The 7,451-nt window shown below is 35.2% G+C and overlaps 1 pseudogene; it reads right to left on the reverse strand.

The window, feature by feature from the left end:
* Positions 1-365: 365 nt before the first annotated feature.
* Positions 366-1,548, reverse strand: LOC125835175 (filament-like plant protein; annotated as a pseudogene).
* Between the last annotated feature and the right edge of the window lie 5,903 nt (positions 1,549-7,451).

A 7,451-nucleotide genomic window follows, 5' to 3' on the forward strand; every position in this document is an offset into this window, starting at 1 on the left:
TTGTTATTGTGTTTATTTTATACAAATCAAGATAAATTTCTCTATCTCGATCTAGCAAACATTTTTCACTTTTGAGCTTCATTGTTATTGTTTGTATTGATTTTGATTGGAATAAGTTGCAGCTGCTTTCCCTTTGTTTCTGTTTGTAGCTTCTATTATTTTCTATTACTAACTCTGGAAATGTGCTCTTGAAAGGTTATTTTCTTAGGGGATAGTTATTGCTTCTCAATAATGTAGTTAACTGGAGAAAGGAAACTAGAAATGGATACAAAAATCTACTGAAATAGATTAAATAAAAAGAGGGAGATCAACCAAAGTAGTGTATCAGGAAATCTTCTAGAGTAACTTCCATAGTTCTCTTCTTGCTATATCAACAATTGATCCTCCACCAGGAATATTTGCAGCTCGTTTTGTAATTCTCAACACTTAGCTTCCATGTCTATGACTAGGATTTTTCTCTTTCAACTTTTTTCTTCAAAGAATCAATATTTAAAGACATGCAACTCTTTTGACTCTTTTACCATATCTAGCTCCTTCTGCAACCCTTCCAACCTTGTTTGAATTTCCTTAAGCTGCAAAAAGGAAACTTAAAGAACATATTGACTCACGTTTAAAGCATTCTCTAGTTCAGATTTCTCTGCTTTAATCTTCTCCAGCTTTTGTTCTAATTCGGCCACCTTTGTGAAATGAAATTGTATTATGCTACCAAAGTGTTCTGAATATTAAGGGAATCATAAGGAACATCATCAGATATTGCTGAAGGTGTCTTGTTTGCAGTTTCAGATAATGTAGCAATGAGTGCTAAAGCCCTTGAATTTGAGCAACTTGGTTCATATTCTCTTGTTTCCAATTTACTCATCTTAAGGGCGTCATTGCTGACTGTGTTTAATCGCTCTCTACTGTCAGATTGACTATCGATGACAGAGTGCACATATAAAGATGAAACAATAGAAGATCATTGATCATTGAACGAGAGTGATTTGCGAGCCATGGCCTGTAACTTTCAACACTCTGCTTCATGTTTGGTCAGCTTTTTACGTTTTTCAACTGCTGCTTGCTAGCGGTTTCTGCTGCTTCAGTACTTAAATCCCTTTTTATAATCATAATTTCCAACACTTCTAAACAAGAGAGAAGTTCCATTTAGAGAGTTGTGTTATCGTTCTCTAGACATTTAAGCTTGACAAGGATATTATGATCAGTAGAAGTAGGCGTTTCAGCTTTACCAGCCTCCACTTATGTCTGGAGCTTAAGTAGCTATTTCTCAAGTGCAGTTTTTTGAGATTCCAATTCATTTTTTCTGCCAAAGCATCTTGAATCATTTTCTATTTCTCAACTCTAGCTAGTCTCAACTGCCCGATACATTCCTTGATTGCACCATCGAGATGAATGACATGAACATCCAAAGTCAAGTTCTGTTGCACAACTGCATCTAGTTATTATTCTGCTGATATGATGTTGGTTTCATTTGAAAATTACTCTTGTGAACTTTGTCAATATGGTTGTTTTTGTTCTTACGCAGCTTAATTTTTTAAATACATGAGTACTCATTGTTGTTAGTGGAGTTTGGTTGTGTCAATTATTATTATTAATAATGAATTTTACTAATTATCACTCTCTTTTGCAGGAAAAATATCAAGAAATATTACAGAACCAAAAACAAACTCAATGTGATGTTGATCAATGGCAATCATATTAACAAGCAACAGGAGGGGAAAAGAAAAGAAGGATATATGGTCTTAGAGCTCAAGCAAAAGTATTTTATGGACAAAATCTTCATCTCTTATGGATTTGATTTTACGGGATCAACACCATTTCCAAATGCTCAGTCAATACCGACAGAAAATAAGGATGGGTTAGTAATGCGAATGATTCCTTCACTAACTAATCACTTCATTCCTATATTTGTTGAGAATGTACGTGGGTTGATTTCTCTAGCCTCATCTCAGCCTGACTCTCCTACCAACCATCCATCAACTATTGCACTTGTAATTCCTGGTCCAATTGTAGCAAATATCGATGAGGATCGTGCATCGGTTTCTGAGGAATGATTGTCACTTTCTAGCCTCTCTTAGTTTTGTTGGCTAGATTTTTTCCAAATGCTTTCAGCCATATATTTTGCTTGAAATTTATCTTTAGGGATGTTTTGAACTTGGTAATATAATTTGCACTTAGCTATGTACTTTAGATCTTGTAGACTATTAATTTCTCTGACTTAAGTTAATTTTGTGATTATATAATATGTGTTTGAACGTGTAAATTTAAAATATTACACAAATAAAAAAATATTGACGGATTTGTGACAAATTATTTTCGTCGCTAAAGAATAGCGATAGAATTAGCGACAATATTTTGTCGCCTAATATGATGAGACGACGAAATAATATATAAAATAAGCGATAAATTTAAAATACAATGACGGATTTTTTTGTTGCTAAAGAAAGACAAATTTATCAAAAACTGGCTACGGAATTAGTGACAAAATTTGGTCGCCAGTAAGATGAGACGACGAAATAAGTTACAAAATCAGCGACATATATTACAAAAATAGTGACAAATTTTTTCGTCGCTAAGCTTGCCAACGGATAACTTCTGTCGTGCATCCGTCACTAAATTTGTGACAGATTCAATTTTTCTGTCGCCAAATGGTTAGCTAAGCGGAATATAGCGACGAGCAATATTCCATTGCTATTCCGTTGCTAAACCAAAATAGCGACGGAATAAGCTATTAGCGATGGATTTTGTTTGTCGCTAAACACAGTTTTTTTTGTAGTGATAGTGATACTCATACTTGTGTGGGTAGCATATCTTATGTTAGTAGTATACCAATAGGGCAAATGAGAGTCTCCTTGACTCAATGCTATGCAATCCTTTCCCATTTGACCTCAGTGTCAATTCTAAGTGTGCTGAGTGTAATAATAACACCTTCTGTTATTCTAAAGATTCTTCTTTGGTGTTATTACTTGATCCAATGTGCTTGAATGAGGTATGTTTACCAATTTACGTGAACCTGCACATGAATACTTACTCTCTTGAAGTTATTTAGTGCATTGGATGGGGTCTTAACTTAGGTCAACACTACTTATGCCTTAACACTTAGGTATGAGAGTGTTCTCTTGTTGCTTGACATAAGAAAGGCCTTGTGCTTATTTGGATATGGAACCAATAAGGGCTTACATATGAGAGTGTTTAAGAGTAAATGTTCATTAGCTCTACCCCTTTGTCAATGTTTCTTACTTAGCCTAGTATCTATTGCTTTGATGGGTTATAGACCCTTGGTTGATATTTGTGAGGCTTGGTTATATGTTAAATTTGTGCATCCTTGGCATGGTATTGAACTTGATATTGCTAACGCTAACCCTCATGCCATGAAGATCTTGTTCTTATCTGCTCTCCCTATGGTTTTACAAGGTATGGATTCAAGGACTAATTCTTTTCAAGAAGGGGAGAATGATGCAATACAGATTGCCTCAAGGCTATCCATTCACAAACTTCAATGCTTTGATGGAGTGTTCATAAGGATGGAGGCTCTTGGGCATGTATGGATGACGAGGAGGGAGTTCCATGCCTTGCATGGGAACATATGCACCTTGAAAGAGCTCCCAGATTGGCAACACCATGCTTGGATGATAGCTTGGAGTGTGGGAGGCCTAACTGAGCAAGGAGGAGCAATTGAAGATGTGCTCCATTCGGTGAGGGTCCCAAGGTCGCCAACTGGTCCAAGGAGCTACAGAAGGGAAAGTTGACTATTCGGTAAGAGGAAGACCATTGGCGCATCACCAAGTGGATTGGGCAATGGTCCCCAGATTGCCCAAAGTTCCAGTGTCTCCCCAGCCAAAGCAAGGAGCAGAGTTCATCGCTGAGTCCATTGGGTGCATCGCCCATTTCGGGTCACTTTTGGGCCCATATATGTAATAATGCCTAATACTATAAATATGTGTCTTAGGGTTCATTTTAGACTAGACTAGTTTGAATATTGATTAATGATAAATTTAACTCCTTGTGTGAATGTTGAAAGCTTGGTAAGCTTTTGTTGAACATTGTTTAGAAACGAGGGTTGCTTGGGATATCGATTCCCTTGAGGTCTTCGTAAGAGGTAGGTGCTATTGTAGGATTAACAGATCGAGGTCATTGGGTTTAATATACCCTTTGATTGCTTTTTGTTTCCTCTTTGTGTGTCTATCTATTTATCTTGATTAGGTGCTTGTTTAGGGATTGTAATTGGAGGTTTTAGGATTTAATACATCCGTTAGTTGCCAATTGTTCCTCTTCTTGTGTCTCTTCTTCTATCTTTCTTTTGTTTCCATTGTTATCATCGTTTCTCTTGTGAGAATCGTATCACTACCCCTACCCTACCTTCCGCATGCATTTTGTCCTAAAAAGGTGTCTAGCGTCCCCGCTTAGTGCCCAAGAGGCATTGGACTTATAATATGTTGGTTTTAGACTAAAATAAAATATAGGCTCCTAACTAGGCCCCCTAGACACCAAGCAAAACAAATAGGACGAGCACTTAGCACATAAATCTCAAGTCCGCCTATAGGTTTTAATTATTAATCATGCTAGCATACACACATAATTAGTGCAAGGTCTCATGCTTAAGTGTGTGAACATACAAATACATTAAAACAGGCAATACAACATCATGATTACTTAATTAAGAGTGGCAGAAAGCTATTACAGAATGCAGATTTTAATTAATTACAAAATTGTTTTAAAAGAACCATATGGCGAGAAATAGTAAAAGTGGTGGCAGATTTAATCGGGGCAGCAGTTTAGTAGATGCAACAGTTAATTGTATCGGGCATGATTTTATCAGGGCAAATTTTAAGATTTAAAAAACATGTTGGAGTAGATTTATTAACTTTATTTTAAGTAGCAGAAACAATAATATCGCAGTATATTTAACAGTGGCAAAAAGATGTGAAATGCAGAAAATAGTCATGCATAAAAAATATAGTATTAGTTACAACAATTGATTTACCTATACACATACTATCTAAGTGATTAATTTTATTAGCAACCTAAAATTGATTAAGACTTGATTTATTAACTAACATTATTAAGTTATTAAAACATGCAAAAATTATTTAAACTGATTAATTAACATTGATTTCATTAGTTAAATCCTAGAGCTATAATTTTTAGTGTGAACATGCTGAAATTTATTAATAAAGCGCATATTAGCAGATAACAATTAGGGCAAATCAACACTTAAAGATTTAAACTTTACTCCTTTTAAAATTCGTTAGCATGCTGAAATGGAAAGAGTTAACTCTGATTACTTAAACTGATTTCTAAATGCAGAAATTAATTCAGATTGTGAAACAGGTTATTTATCACATATAGGTTGATTTTATAATAAGACATAACTACAAGCAAATTGGCTGATTTTAGACAGATTGTTAAAGACTTCATGCTTCAAGTGATTTAAGCAACATAGACAAATTTTATAACACTCACACATAATAAAATTAAATAAAATAAAAACATTTAGCACTTATATTCCCCTCCCCCTTAGACGATCCTCCAAGTTATATCACATATATAGAGTTAGAGTTTAAAATTATTACAAAAACAATAATAGAGATTAAATAATATACGAAACATAAGTTAAACAAAATCAATTCGTTCGTTGTCCCTTGTAACACCCCGTATTCTACGTGTACTAGTTCTATTTATATGACGCTTATAAATTGTCGTGTGGTATAGTTATGGACTCGGTTTCCTATGCAGTTAGTGACACTGAAATAGGTTTAAAGTGAACTGCCCATAGATTTTGATGCGACCCTATTAAGTTGACGTCAATGGAAGTATTTAAACTTGAGATCATAAGGTGGTATTTGAGTCTATAGTTTAAATTGACATAGTGTATATAAGTTTTAAGTAAAATTAAAGGTATTAAGGTCTAGAAATGGAATAAGATATTGAGGTGCTTGATTGACTACACTAAGCTAGTAGGTGAAAAGTAGGTGCATCACCTACTAAGACTCTTTTGACCATGTTATTGTGCCAAGTGCACTACCACCTACTTCCATCAATCTGTCCCAAGTTGATTAGAAGAATAAGGGGGAAAATGGACAGCCAAGGCCCAATCTTTCCAATCCCACAAGAAATAATTTGAATGGAAAAGTAGGTGCATCACCTACTTAAATGTGTGGCCTAAATTAAAGACACATGTTGGCAGCAAATGAAGTACAAGAAAGGTGGCAAAAGGCCCAATGTTCTTAAGTCCAAAAAGGCCCAAGTGAAAAGTCCAAGTAGGTGGGTCACCTACTTGACAAATTATGGCCCAAAATGAGTGAGAAAGTTGGCCAAAGTAGGTCCCTTTAAAAGGGATAGATATCAGCTTTTTCCAACCATTTTTACTTTGACAAAAAATCTGATTTCTAGAGCTTTCTCTCTTTTCTCTCTTAGCTTCATACAACATCCATTAAATACCATTAGGGTTCTTGAACATTAGGGAGTTCAAGCTATTTGGAAGGTATAATTTAAGACAAGTTAAGGAGGACAACCTTTACCTTGAAGAATCAAAGTCTTAGCAAGTGGTAGTTCTGTCCAACAAGGTAAGCTACTACAATTTTCTCCCTCTTGTTCTTGAGTAAATTAGGACACTTGGTATTTGTTAGTGAGTTGGAAATTGTTACTTTTACATGGTGTAATATTAGGGAGGATGTTCTAGTGATTAGTGCATGTTGGGACAGCCATGGAGGGGAGTCTTCTTAAAATTCAGTTATGAGCTTGTTTGAGCACTTTAAAAGTAATGTTAGCTCTTCAAGTGTTGGTGATCAGAAACCATGATTCATATTGGTTATGTTAACATTATTATGTTTAAGGATTATTTTATGTATGTTATGATAAGGGATGTGACTAAATGTGCGGGAAAGTTATGGAGACGTTAAAGGACTTAAATATTGCAGGGAGTTTTGGGTAGGACCTGATACGAAGGTTGTACAGTATATAGACGCGATTAAAGGGAAAGGGAAGGAAATAAAACACTGGCTAGATAAATTACATGCTTACTGCTTGGTTACTATTTAGGTGAGATCAAGTAGCTCAAATTGATTGATTAGCTACTCATACTAGTCTTGCAACTTATTTTATTGTAGATTAGTAATCTGAAGAGAAGGAGCTTAAGTCATACGTATTGAATTGTATAGCAAGGTATGTAAGGCTATTCGATTTCCTATTTCTTTGGCATGAATCCAACACTTGCATTACAAAAAGTAAGCTTTCTAAGTGCCCTTGGTAGTGACTGATCCATAGTTGCAGTTCCTACTCCCTAGAGCAATAAAGTGACTACTCTAATATGAGCTTGTTACTAATGTACGTGCTTACTCTACCAAGTATTAGCATGCAAGGTTTAAACTTGTTTCATCGTCAAAGTACCCTTGGCACGTATTTGCCTTATATAAATCAAATGATCCTAGATTACACATGGTATATATGTTTATATG

Source organism: Solanum verrucosum, unplaced genomic scaffold (genome assembly GCF_900185275.1).
Source record: "Solanum verrucosum unplaced genomic scaffold, falcon-dt-bn FXZP01000123.1, whole genome shotgun sequence".
NCBI lineage: Eukaryota > Viridiplantae > Streptophyta > Magnoliopsida > Solanales > Solanaceae > Solanum > Solanum verrucosum.